The sequence below is a fragment of the Mustela putorius genome, unplaced genomic scaffold, assembly GCF_011764305.1.
Source record: "Mustela putorius furo isolate JIRA1106 unplaced genomic scaffold, ASM1176430v1.1 tig00003867_pilon_pilon_pilon, whole genome shotgun sequence".
Taxonomy (NCBI): domain Eukaryota; kingdom Metazoa; phylum Chordata; class Mammalia; order Carnivora; family Mustelidae; genus Mustela; species Mustela putorius.
In genome coordinates, this window is record NW_025422019.1 from 2049043 (window position 1) to 2063996 (window position 14954).

Below are 14954 nucleotides of genomic sequence, written 5' to 3' on the forward strand. Positions count from 1 at the left end.
TTGTGTTCCCACCAACAGTGCAAGAAGGTTCCCCTTTCTCCATATCCTAGCCAACATTTGTTGTTTCCTGTCTTGTTAATTTTGCCACTCTAACTGGTATAAGATGGTGTCTTATTGTGGTTTTGATTTGTACTTCCCTGATGGCTAGAGATGTTGAACATTTTTTCATGTGTCTGTTAGCCATTCATATGTCTTCTTTGGAGAAGTGTCTGTTAATTTTTTCTGCCCATTTTTTGACTGGATTATTTGTTTGTCTGTTTTTTTGGGTGTTCAGTTTGATATGTTCTTTTTTAAATTAATTTATTTATTTTCAGAAAAACAGTATTCATTATTTTTTCACCACACCCAGTACTCCATGCAATCCGTGCCCTCTATAATACCCACCACCTGGTACCCCCAACCTCCCACCCCCCCACCACTTCAAACCCCTCAGATTGTTTTTCAGAGTCCATAGTCTCTCATGATTCACCTCCCCTTCCAATTTACCCCAACTCCCTTCTCCTAACACCCATTGTCCTCCATGATATTTGTTATGCTCCACAAATAAGTGAAACCATATGATAACTGACTCTCTCTGCTTGACTTATTTCACTCAGCATAATCTCTTCCAGTCCCGTCCATGTTGCTACAAAAGCTGGGTATTTGTCCTTTCTGATGGAGGCATAATACTCCATAGTGTATATGGACCACATCTTCCTTATCCATTCATCCATTGAAGGGCATCTTGGTTCTTACCACAGTTTGGCGACTGTGGCCATTGCTGCTATAAACATTGGGGTACAGATGGCCCTTCTTTTCATGATATCTGTATCTTTGGGGTAAATATCCAGGAGTGCAATTGCAGGGTCGTAGGGAAGTTCTATTTTTAATTTCTTGAGGAATCTCCACACTGTTCTCCAAAGAGGCTGCACCAACTTGCATTCCCACCAACAGTGTAAGAGGGTTACCCTTTTTCCACATCCCCTCCAACACATGTTGTTTCCTGTCTTGTTAATTTTGGCCATTCTAACTGGTGTAAGGTGATATCTCAATGTAGTTTTAATTTGAATCTACCTGATGGCTAGTGATGATGAACATTTTTTCATGTGTCTGATAGCCATTTGTATGTCTTGATTGGAGAAGTGTCTGTTCATATCTTCTTCCCATTTTTTGATATGTTTGCCTGTTTCGTGTGTGTTGAGTTTGAGGAGTTCATTATAGATCCTGGATATCAACCTTTTTCTGTACTGTCATTTATATCTTCTCCCATTCCATGGGTTGCCTCTTTGTTTTTTTGACTGTTTCCTTTGCTGTGCAGAAGCTTTTGATTTTGATGAAGTCCCAAAAGTTTATTTTCGCTTTTGTTTCCTTTGACTTTGGAGACATATCTCGAAAGAAGTTGCTGTGGCTGATATCGAAGAGATTACTGCCTGTGTTCTCCCCTAGGAGTCTGATGGATTCCTGTCTCACGTTTAGGTCTTTTACCCATTTTGAGTTGATCTTTGTGTATGGTGTAAGAGAATGGTCGAATTTCATTCTTCTACATATAGCTGTCCAGTTTTTGCAGCGCCATTTATTGAAGAGACTGTCTTTTTTCCACTGTATATTTTTTCCTGTTTTGTTGAAGTTTAATTGACCATAGAGTTGAGGGTCCATATCTGGGCTCTCTACTCTGTTCCACTGGTCTATGTGTCTGTTTTTATGCCAGTACCATGCTGTCTTTGTGATCACAGCTTTGTAATAAAGCTTGAAATCAGGTAACGTGATGCCCCCAGCTTTATTTTTGTTTTTCAACATTTTCTTCACTAAGGAAATGTTGATGCGTTCTTGATATATCTTGGATATGAGCCCTTTATCTGAAATGACATTTGCAAATATCTCCTTCCATTTCATGGGTTGCCTCTTAGTTTTGTTGACTGTTTCTTTTGCTGTGCAGAAACTTTTTATCTTGACGAATTCCCAAAAGTTCATTTTTGCTCTTGTTTCCCTTGTCTTTGGAGACATGTCATGAACAAAATTGCTGTGGCTGATGTCAAAGAGGTTACTGCCTGTGTTCTCCTCTAAGGTTTTTATGGATTCTTGTCTTACATTGAGGTATTTCATCATGAGTTTATCTTTAAGTATGGTGTAAGAAACTACAGAACACTATGAAAGAAATGGATGGAGACACAAAGAGATGGAAAAACATTCCATGCTTATGGATTGAAGGAATAAACATTATTAAAATATCTATGCTGCCAGACAAATCTACACTTCCAATGCCATCCCTTTCAAAATACCATTGACATTTTTCACAGAGCTGGAACAAACAATCCTAAAATTTGTATGGAACTAGAAAAGACCCTGAATTGCCAGGGGAATGTTTAAAAAGAAAAACAAAGCTTGGGGCATCACAATGCCTGACCTTCAAGCTATATTACAAAGCTGTGATCATCAAGGCAGCATAGATAGGCACAAAAACAGACACATAGATCAATGGAACAGAATAGAGACCCCAGAAATGAACTCTCAACTCTATGGTCAATAATTCTTAGACAAAACAGGAAAGAACATCCAATGGAAAAAAGACTATCTTTAATAAATGGTCCTGGGAAAACTGAACAGCCACATGAAGAAGAATGAAACTGTACTATTTTCTTACACCATAAAAGATAAACATTCTATATTCATTAAGTTTCAGGAATTTTTTGTTGAGTTTTGGGGATTTTATACACTGACAATCATGTCATCTGCTAACAATGACAGTTTTATTTCTTTGTTCTAAATCTGTATATCTTTTTCTTATCTTATTTCATTAACTACCAGTACAATATTTAATAAGAGTGGTGGGAGGAGACATACTTGTACTCTGTCTTAGGTGGAAAGCCCATAGTTTCTCAACATTAACTATGAGGTTATGAGAAGAGTTTATTTTTATAACTTTTCTTTGTCAGATTGAGGGAGTTCCCTCCAAGTGAAAGGGTGAATTTTTGTGGTTGTTGTTTATTTGTTTTTATCACAAAGGAGGGCTATATTTTCCAAAAAGCTTTTCTTGGATACAACAATATGATTTTCTTTAGCCTACTGATATGAAGAATCACATTAATTGAAATTTTTGAATGTTGAACCATCCTCCCATACATAGAATAAATCCTACTTGGTTCAAGTGTATAATTTTGTCTATACTTTGTTAAATTTGATTTGTTAGTATTTTGTTAGGAGTTCTATTGAATTTATGTTTATGAGAACTTTCTTGTAAGTTCACTATCTGGTTTAAGTGTTAGAGTAATGATGACCTCATAGCTTCTATTTTTTTTTTTTTTGAAGATATTGTGGATAATTTGTATTATTTCTTCCTTTAATGTTTGGTAAAATTCATAAGTGAAACCATCTGGGATTAGCACTTTCTTTTTTGAAAGTTTAAAAGTTATTGATTCAATTTCTTTAATATATATAGCCTTATATATGTTTGTACCTTTCAAGGAATTGTCATTTCACTCAAATTTGTGAGCATACAGTTCATAATATTGCTTTATTATCTTCTTAATATCCATGGAATCAGTAAGAATAGTTTCTCTTCCATTTCTCATATTACTAATTTATGTGTTCTCTTTCCACTACCCCTTTAGGTAGCCTAGTTAGAGGGTTGTAAATTTTTTTGAAAAAAACCAGATTTTGATTTTATTGGTTTTTCTCTATTATTTCCTGTTCTCAGTTCCTTGATTTCTGCCCTGATTTTATTATTTATTTATTTTCTTCTATTTGTTTAAAGTTTTTATTGTTTTTTTTTCTCTAGTTTTCTAATGTGGAAAATTAGATTATGGATTTTAGGGATTTTTTTATTCTTTTCTAATATATACATTTGATGCTGCAAATTTCTTTTTAAGAACTGTTTTCTACAAATTTTGAGAAGCTGTATTTTCATTTTCATTTAGTTAAAAATATTTTAAAGCTTCTCTTGAGACATCTTCTTTAACTCGTGTGTTTAGAAATATGTTGTTTAATATCCAAGTATTTTGAGATTTTCCAGCTATCTATGCCATTATTGATTTCCAGTTTAATTCCATTATGGTCTGAGAGCAGATATTATATGATTCTAATTCTATTGAATTTGTTAAGGTATGTGTTTTATGTCTCAATATGTGATGTATCTTGATCAATGTTCCACTTGAGCTGTAGAAGAATATGCTGTTGAATGAAATGTCAATTAGATCCAGTAGATCAATAGACCTGTTCAGTTCAATTATGTCCTTACTGATTTTCTGTCTGCTGGACCTGTCAATTAATGATGGAGGGATGTTGGGGTCTTGAACTACAACAGCAGAATTTCTGTTTCTTTTTGCAGTTCTATTGGCTTTTGACCCAGAAATTTTGATGCTCTATCGTCAAGTATATACCCATTAAGAATTGTTATGTGTTCTTGGAGAATTAATCATTTTATCATTAGGGGATTCTTCTCTTTCTTCATGATAATTTTCTGTCCTGAAGTCTGATTTATTTAAAATTAAAATAGCTACTTAGCATTCTTTTGATTGGTGTTAGCTTGGTATAGCTATCTCCACCCCTTTACTTTAAATCTATTTTTGTCTTCATATTTAAATTGATTTTCTTATATACAACATATAGCTGTTTTCAAAAAGAATTCTCTTCAGAAGTCTTTTAATTTGTACATTTAGAATATTAATATTTAATTATTGACATAGTTTGGTTGATATCTACCATATTTGGAACTGTTTTATTTGTTGCCCTTGTTTTATGTTTCTGTTTTTGTTTTCCATTCTTTTTCTGCCTTTTCAGTTTTAATTGAGCATTTTTTTGGTTCCATTTATTTCTTCTCTTGCCTTATCAATTATAATTCTCAAATTTTATTTTAACAGTTTCCCTAAGCTGTTTTTTTGTTTTGTTTTGTTTTTGATTTAAAACTAATCCAAGTCAATTATTAAATAACACCGAACTTCTTCCTGGACAGTACAGGTAACTTATAGCAGAGTATCCCCAATGCCTCTCTCCCTTCTTCTATGATACTGCTATCATTCATTTCACTTATCCATAAGCTGTAATCATGCAATAAATTATTGCTATTGTTACTTGTAAAAAATAGTTTCTATTAGATCAATTAAAAATAAGAAAAATAATGGATTATTTTATCTACCTTCTTTTATTCCTTCTCTAAAATTCTTTACTTTTATATATAAATCCATAGTTATGACCTATATAATACTCCTTCTTTTGACAAAATTCTTTAAACATTTCTTGCAAGGCAGGACTACTGGTGACATATTGTCTAGCTTTTATTTTTCTTCTTATTTTTTATTTTCTATTTTTCTGAAATAAGTATGTTTATTTCTTCTTTATGTTTGAAGGATAATTTCACTGGGTTTTGAGTTTTAGGCTGGTGAATTTTTTCTTTCAATAGCTTTAAATATTTTACTCTATTCTCTTCTTGCTTTCATGGGTTTTGGAGGGAGGTCTGATGTAATTCTTATGGTTGGTCCTCTGAAGGTAATGTGTTTCTCCCAAATTCCTCTGCTCCTGGCTTCTTTCAAGATCTCTTTGTCTGTTTTGTTTTTGTTTTTCAGTTGGAATATGATGGCTCGGGTATGATATTGACTTATTTCTGGAATTTTTCCTACGTGGTATTCCCTGAGCTTCTAGGATTTGTGGTTTGCTGTCATTAATTTTAAGTATTCCCTGCCAGTATTACTAAAATCATTTATTTTGCTCCTCTATTTCTTCTGCTTCTGGTATCCCTATTATACAAATGTCACAATTTTTGTGATTGTCTCACAGTTCTTAGATATTTTGATCCATTTTTTTTTCTCCCCACTCTTTATTTCTTTTTGTGTATTAGCTTGAGAGGTTCATCTGGCACATTTTCAGTCTCACTGGTTCTTTCTTCAACTATGTGCAGTTTGCTGTTCACAACATTCAATCTGGCTAAATTGAGTTCCTTTTCAGGAAATGCTGTGTTGGAACCATGAGAGAATGGGCAAAGCTGAACTGGTAATATGAAGACTGGAAATGTCATAACTACCATGTATGACTGTGCAAACTGGCCACAGAAGGAATTTGTACTCAGGAAGGGAAGCTGAAGCAATAATGAAGACTACAGGGGAAGAAAAAGAACAAAAGTCATGAAACATCAGCATCAATGCAACCATCTTGCAATCATGAGGGAGATACATCCTGATGGCAAAACTAATGCACCAACAATGGAAAACAGAAAGGTGGGGGGGGGGAAAGGCTCCCTGTAGACATTTTTGAGTTGGCCAATTAATCCCAAAGCTTATTCTATCAAAAGTCTTCCTGTTTTATAAGCCAATATATTTCTTTATTCAATAAGCTATTTTATTTAGTTGGGTTTTTCCATTACTTAGAGACTATAGCATTACAACTGATTCTATTTGAGGAGAGTAATTTTCATTCTATGTGACTTTTATTGAGTGAAACATTTTCTCCTTTAGATACTTGTTGGGGAGATTTCTTCTATCCTGAGAAACCAGTTTGGATTGTCTCTCAGGTAATGGTAAGGCAGGAGACTTCAGCTGGTCTTCTGAGCTATAAGTCCCCTATTTGAAACTTCCTCACTTTTGACTTCTCCATCCTGTGAAATTTTACTCCTCCCTCAGAGCCTCAGTTGGCTTCCTTCTTCTTGTAAAGTTTTTCCTTATGACTCTAAGTGACAACAACCTCTTTTAATAAAGTCCATGGCAGAATTGCAGTCAATAAAATGACCTCAATTAATAGTTTAAACATCATCTTCTCACGGTTATATGCAGATACTTTCTGTTTTCAAGGCTGTGTACGGTCAAAATGCTCTCAGCTGCAAATAACAAAATACACAACTAACTCCTACAGAAATTTATTGTTTCTTTAACAAGAAGTCTAGAGGACTTCAAGTGATAGTGTAAGCATCTCAATAATGATATTAAAAAGCCAAGCTCTTTTTGTTCTAACATCCTTTGCTCATTTCATTTTTGTTTTCATGCTTATTGCTCATGGCAAGAGGACAGCTGCAGCTCTAGTCAACCTCCATGTTTCTCTCATAAGAAGTTCAGAAGAAAGGTTCTAGTTTGTTTGATGCCATCCTGAACCCATATTATGCTTTCTTTGCTCTGCTTGTGTAGCATGTTGCCTTTGACTTTGAGCTTGTCCCTTCATGGTTGAAAGATGGCTGCAGCTGCTCCAAGATTCTCAGGTCAAACATCAATGGTGAGAGGCCAGAAAAAAGAATGTTCCTTCCCTAATTCTCCTTGAAGGATATGGAGCACTTCCCTGGATGCCATATAGGAGGCTTTTCTTTATATATTAGCTAGATGTTCTTAATCACTAACAAGAGGAAGAGAATTATAAGCATTGGATTGGATAAATAACATATCACTCTCTGTAGGTGGAAAGGGACCTTACCTTCCCTGAAGTATGTGGCCATCTGTTAGTAAAATGAATAAGGAGAGAAACAGGTAAAAATTTTTTTGCCATAGAAAACTTCCCTTTTCCTAGATATTGAAAAAAGAGAGGCATTGAAGTTGCACAGTCCGGATTTTTTAAAAGTTTTTTTTTAATACTCAAACATTGCAAATACTTTACAGTAAACAACTGTATATCCATCATGTAGAATCTGTCTTTACCATTTCACTATCCTTGTTTTATTGCAATCTCATCAGTTTACATTTCTTTATCCATCCATCATTTCATTTTAGTTTTTGGTACATTTCAATTAGCAATAATCGCGCCTCGGATAAACCTCATTGGCTATGATACTGCCACTGCGCAAAGCTTAGTTTTTGGTACATTTCAAAGTAAACTGCAGGCAATAATATGCTTCATCCCAAATACTTCAGCATGCATATCACTAGAGTTCAGTCTTTTGTCTGTGTTATTTTTCTTTGAAATGCAATTTATATATGGTGTAATGCATATATTTTCAGTGTACATTCACTGAGTTTTGGTAAATGCATGTACATATAACCCATGTAATCCAAACAGCTATTGAGTTATAACCGTTAACATTACATGAATGTTTCCTTGTGATACTTTCAAATCCATCATCACCTCTAGGCTTTCCGAGGTAACCACTGTTCTTTTTCCCACATAAATTAGATCTTTTTATTCTATAACTCCATATGACTAAAATAATAGAATATTTTCTCTTTTGTGTAAAGCTTCTTTCAAGCAGTATAATGCTTTTGAGATTTATCTGTTGTTTTTGTGTAGTAGTAGCTCATTCATTGTTACTCATAAATAATAATGCATTGTATGAATATACCATATTTTATGTTTCTACTATCCTATTAATGGATATGTGGAGTATTTATAGTTTTTGAAAGTTATGAATAATGTTAGTCTCAAGATTCTTATCTAATTCACTGGATGGGAATAGTTAGAATCAGAATTTGGTGGCTTATAAGGTAGGAATATGTTTAATTTTGTAAGAAATTGTTGGAATTTTTTTCCTAAATTGGCTATGAATTTTATAATTCCACTAATAATGTATTATAGTATCAGCTTTTTGACAATGTTGTAGAAATCATATAACCTTAGAAATGTGAGTTTATTTCTGGTCCTCTATTCTATTCCATTGATCTATTTGTCATTCCTTATGCAGCTAGCATACTTTCTTGAATAATGATTTTTTAAAATTATTTTTATTAAAATATAATGTATGATTTGTCACAGGGGTACAGGTCTATGAATCATCAGGCTTACCATTTCACAACACTTACTATAGCACATACCCTTCCCAATGTCCACCACCCAGCCACCCCATCCCTCTCACCCCACCCCCCAGCAACCCTCAGTTTGTTTATGAGATTAAGAGTCACTTATGGTTTGTCTCCCTCCTGATCCCATTATTTTTTTAAGATTTTATTTATTTATTTGTCAGATAGAGAGAGAGAGGGAGAGAGGGCATAGGCAGACAGAATGGCAGACCCCCTGCTGAGCAAGGAGCCCGATGTGGAACTCGATCCCAGGACTCTGGGATCATGACCCGGGCCGAAAGGAGCCGCTCAACCAACTGAGCCATCCATGCGTCCCCTGATCCCATTTTGTTTAATTTTTTCCTTCCCTACCCCCCAACTCCCCCACCCTGCCTCCCAAATTCCTCACATTAGAGAGATCATATGATAATTATTTTTCTGATTGACTTATTTCGCTCAGGATAATACTCTCTAGTTCCATCCACATCATTGCAAATGGCAAGATTTCATTTCTTTTGATGGCTGCATAGTATTCCTCTGTGTGTGTGTGTGTGTGTACATATATATGTATGTGTATATATGTACACACACACACACATACCACATCTTCTTCATCTATTCAAATGTTGATGGACATCTAGGCTCATTCCATAGTTTGGCTATTGTGAACCCTGCTACTATAAACTGGAATAATGATTTTTAATAGAAAATCTTGACATCGGAAAATATTAATTTCTTAATTTCTTCTTTTTCAGTATGCTTTTGGTATTTGGTGTTCTTTGCATTTTAATATATATTTTAGAATTAGTTTGTTACCAATGTCTCTAAAAAACCTGTTAAGATTTTCATTTGGATTTCTTGAAGTCTATAGTTCAATTTGAGAGGAAATACATTAAAAACATTGAATATTTTTTTAAAAAGTCTTTTTAATCCATTAAAATGGTACATCTCTCCATTTATTTCGTTATTCTTTAATGTCTTTTAGGTCTTCTTTGTTGCAATGTGGAGGCATTAAACATGTTTCATTAACTTTTATGTTTAAGTATTTGATTTATTTTAATGCTATTGTATATGGAGTTAAAAAAATCTCCTTCTCTGATTGTTTATTGCTAATTATAGAAACAGATTATTTTTGTGTACGATCTTTTACCCTACAGCATTGATAAATTCATTTATCAGGTGTGTAAGTTTTTTATAGTTTTTGTTTTGTGGTTTCACTGAAGATTTTTATATAAACAATCATGCTGTCTGTAAATAAAGGCAGGTTTACCTTTTCCTTTCTAATTATGTGAATTTTATTTCTTTTTATTGCCTTATTGCACTGGCTAGGATCTCCAGGTAAAATGTTAAATGATTTGATGAGAGCTAACATCTGTGCTTTGTTCATATTACATAGAAAGCTTTGAACCTTTCACAGTTGGGTATGATGTTAGCTGTAGGGTTTTAGAGGTTCTTAATTAGACTTAAAAGTTTCCTTCTATTCACAGTTTTCTGAATTTTTCTTGGCAGTGGGAGTTGAATTCAGTCAGTTTCTTTTTTTCCTGCACCTATTGAAAAAATTGTACAAATTTACCTGTTATTCCACTATTCTTATCCTCATGGTTGTCTGAGTCAGGTGTCTCCAGGCTCCTGCTCACAAGAAGGGGAATAGACACAGGGGAGAGCATTTGCAATGGAATGGCAAAGTTCTACTTCATTGATGACTCTTATCAGATGCCCACACCCAGGTACTACTAAGGATCATGGGAAGAGTGATCCCATATCCCCACCTGTAACTCAATTAGCACACAATAGGGGAAAGCAGAAGCTGATGGATAGGAGGAAACAAACCATTGAGCTTCTATTTAAAATTCTCCAGTAGTGGGAAACTCACTAATGACTATAGCTGCCAACTTCCTCCTTACAAAATTCTGAAATGAAGTTTGCCCTTTGAATAGGCCCAGGTCTGTCTCTGCTTATGGCTGCCTCCAATTCTTCTGTTTTATACCAAGAGAGTTTTTGTTATTTTTATACCAAGTTTTATACCAAATTTTATGTGTAAGTTTTATACCAAGAGAGTTTGTGTTATTTACATTGAATGAGTTCTAAATCATTTCATTCTAAAATAAGTGATGCTAGTCTACCACTTACAAGACCTCAAGAGTCTTCTGTTCCCTATCTAAATAAGCCCAAACACTTTCGCCTGGTAGCAATGGTCCTGTATCAGAGGGAGAGGAAGGCAAAGAGCCAGGCACACTGGAGCTTCATGCAATTTCAAGAGCAGGCACAGAGACCTCACAAGGCAGCAGCGAAGTTGGCTACTGACCAAAGTCCAGGTCCTAAGATCTGCACCTGTCGTGGCAGTTTCTGCGTTCTTCAATTACATCAGCTTTATCTTCAAGTTGGTGTCCACTTGGTCCTGAAATAGATGCAGTAATTCCTGGAAAAACAGAGAGGATTACCTTCACTCAATAGTAACTCTTTTGCTATTTTGCTATGTTTCCATTCACTTTTGATTTCTCAGGGTTAAGGTATGGCTATTTCCAATGTGCAAATCAAGATTTTGATAAGACTAATAAATGTTCACATCAATTAATTAGCTGGAGGAATTGCAGACAAGCATGGCCATATTAGGTAATGCTTAGTAATTATAACCTTAGTGTGATTCATTTTCTTTAAAAAATGAGGCTTAGGGATGTTAAGAGATTTTACTAATGCCACTAAGCAATTTGATAACAGAGCTGTGCAATCTGTACTTCTTAACACAAATTGGAATATTGGGCTTGTATGCACACATTTGTTCATTTGTGCTTTCCTTTAGATATGTGGTTAATGTCATAGCTTGAAAAAGTGCTAAGAACAGGCCATGCAGACATCTCTTTGCTGGGTGCAGGGAATTCCCTATGACTAAAACAATAACCTCCTCAATTTTACTATGAAGCTGTGAGGTCAGACAGACCTCAAGTTTAATCACACTTTCTTCACTTACTGATCTTTGGGAAGTGATTTAGTATCTCTGAGCCTCAGTTTTCCCATCTGGATAACAGAATATTTCAAAAGCCGGGTTTTCTCAATTTTAACATTATGGAAATTTTGGACTGGATAATTTTTATTATGGGACAAGCTGTGCTGTACTAAACATCCTGTGTCGACAGAAGTTTAACAGCATCCCTGGTTTCTTTCCATCAAATGCCAGTCGCACACTGCCCATACGCACAAATTACGACAACCCAAAATAGCTCCAGGGATCCCCTCATATCCCCGGAGAACACTACAGCAAGTATTAACTAAAGCATATTCAAATCTTCACACAGTGCTTGGCTCAGTGAAATTATTCACAGGTGTTAGTGTTAATACCTCTTCCCTGATCCCCACACCCTTCACCCTTGGTCAATTCCATCTACCATCATTCCTCTATTCTGAGACCCTGAGATTTGCTGGGTTTGGATCAGCTCTTCGATTCTGCTTTTTAGCCACCAAAATGGATGAAAATTGAAAGCATACCTGATGGTATTATTTTCAAAACTGCCTCATATACTGCATTTCCCTTCACAATTTAATGGACTCATTCACAAATTGTAGGTACAGCTAAAAAATAACATGTATTATGTTCAATAGCTGTGATTTTATTTGTGGGGGAAGGCTGTGAATTTTTTTTTTTTTAAACCCAGAAGCAAATGCATGGTTAAAATGTGGATTTTGGGTGCAACCAGCAGACTTGGGATATATTACAGAGAAAACTGAGTCAGTATAGGGCCACTGATTGCTGAGCATAGAACAAAAGGTCCACTGTGGAAGGATTTCAAAGCTCCTGATAAAAATGCAGTCCTCATGAAGTGGGGACAGTGAAAGATAAATGTCCACATATCGTAGAGGTTTTGATTTTCAGGTTGGTGGAAGAAAGATCCACATTCAGGATGACTGAATGAAGGGTACTCTGAGAAGTGAATGGAGTGGTGGTCAGAGCTCTCAAGGTTCACAGGGAAGCTCTGAGGGTCAGCCTTCCTGGAAAATGGGTTTGGGACATGGGTGGACATCTGGCTCTGGTCATTAAAGCAGAAGTATAGTTCTGAGCTCATCCATCACATTCTACCGAGGCAGAGGTAGATCTGGGGTGTGATTTTGAAATCATGGTTGTGATGATAAAACGAGAAACCAGTTAGGAGGAAAACCTCAGGCAGTGGGTACCTGGTCCTAATCTGGACATCTCTGTTTTTAATAAATCTCTCTGGAGTCTCTGTTGGATATGCTTTGTGTAAGTCTCAGAAGTGTCATTAATACTGGAGGGCTATGTACTTGAATAGCTCTTTGGTCCTGGGTTCAGCCAGCAGAAGACCTTCATGACAGCTACATTATCATGCAGCAAATATGTAATTCCAGCCTTAAAATGTCTAGGTGTATAATTTTGTACTTATATCCCAGATTAGAAAATTGAGTCTCAAAAAAAAAAAAAAGCAACCAAAAAACAAAAACCAAACAATGGTGATAAGCTATAAAGAATATAGATTCAAATTCAGTTCTGTTTTCTCTCCAAAAGCTATGCTAAGGCTGTCTGGTTGGTTGAGAAAGGTCAGTTTAAACCAGATTTCAAGTAAGGAGAAGCTTGTTCTGTGGGGATAATATAGCCATGTACATAGCCCAGTGCATCTCTATCCTGAGCCACTGAGAGTCTGCTCACAGGATCTTCTGAGACTCCCCAACTTCTGCTCACACTTTAAGCATTAGCCATAAAAAGTTCCTGTGATTCTCAGTCCTCAGTGCTGGCTGGCTTACATGGGCACCTATTCAAAACGTAGGTGCCAAGACCCTACCCTGGAGCTTCCAACACAGTGGGCATGGGGACAGGACACCTGTGGACAAACCATTCTATGAAAAGTTCCCCCACAGATTGGATATGCCACCAGCTCCCATTCACGTCCTTTTCTCTCTGTGTGGGACACCTCTTGCCACCCCTCACCTCAGCTGAGTCCTCCTCATCCTCAGTTCAGCTCACCCCTCCAGCTGACCCAGCAGATTGAGCTTAGAGCACCTCCTTGGGCTCTCAGCATCGCCCACCTCAAATTTTAATTTCCATCTCAGCAGGTAGTAAACTGGATATTGAAATCATGTCTGCTTGTTGATCTCTGCTACTTTCTAGGATAGTGGTTCTTCACTGGGGGTGATTTGGTCTCTCATGGGACATTTGATAATGCCTGGAGACATTTTTGATGGTTACAACTCAGATAGGGATGCTACTGGTCTCCAGTTGGTTGAAGCTGGGGATACTGCTAATCATCCTTCAATGCACAGAAAAGCCTTGCAACAAAGAATGATCCGTTTCCGATGTCAGTAGTGCTGCAGGGGAAAAGCTTTAATACCAAACCCCTTCTCTCTGTTTACTAGCTGTGTACCCCAAGCAGGTTTCTCATCTTCTCTGTGGCTGGCACCTCTTTCTATAGCATGGGTTTGCTGAAAGCCCCTGCCTACAGCTGTAGGAGGATGAAATGAGTTTGCACATGTAAAGTGCTTATAATGATGCAGGGCAGGCAGCATGTCAGTGACTGTTCACTGGACACACAACACGATTCCCAGTGGAGTGTAGAGCCTTTGGGGAGTAACAGCCCTGCTGACTATATTCCATGCAACATCCCCTCTGATGGACTTCCCCAGCCTTTGAAAACCCCTTTCCTCTGTTCCATGTTTACATTTCAAACTCACCTGGCCAGTTGGGAGTTCAGTGGGTTTAACCTTGACTTACTGGTTAACTCCCCTCCAGAAAGCAAGGCAGGTAATCACTTCAGAGCCTCCATGGCGGATTTATTTAGGTTATGTAGACTCCTCCTTCCCACTCCAGGCCTGTTTGGATGCAGATGTTCTGTGACCCCTCCCCTGGGTGCCATGGGTGCCTCCAGCCCTCTTCAAATGTGCCCCGAGAACTTCCTCCTCAGGCCCTTGGCTATACCCTGGAGATACAAAACAAAATAAGACATCCGCAATGTTTGTCTATACGAAACTTGCAGACAAGCTGAACACACCCAATAGGTGTCAGTGCTCACAACAGGATACCTTCTTAGTCATCAAACTTCTAGAATCTGGGTCTGAATGTCTGGAGCAGAAAGTCTGGCTGGACAAGAGGATACCAGCTCATATGCACTGCCACTCTGTTGGATGTACTAACGAACGTCTTCGTAAATACCACACTCGCAGCATGAGGAGTGTGGGGACAGTTTATACTGTCTTCCTTTCACTGCTGAAAAACTACAGCTTAGAGAGGTAAGTAACTTTCTCAAGGTAGAGGGACAAGGGAGTGCCTCTTTTTCCACATGTGACAGTAATGTG

The 14954-nt window shown here is 36.8% G+C and overlaps 1 pseudogene; it reads right to left on the reverse strand.

Annotated features, from left to right (window-relative positions):
* Window positions 1-7626: 7626 nt before the first annotated feature.
* Window positions 7627-7736, reverse strand: LOC123387946 (annotated as a pseudogene).
* Window positions 7737-14954: the final 7218 nt, after the last annotated feature.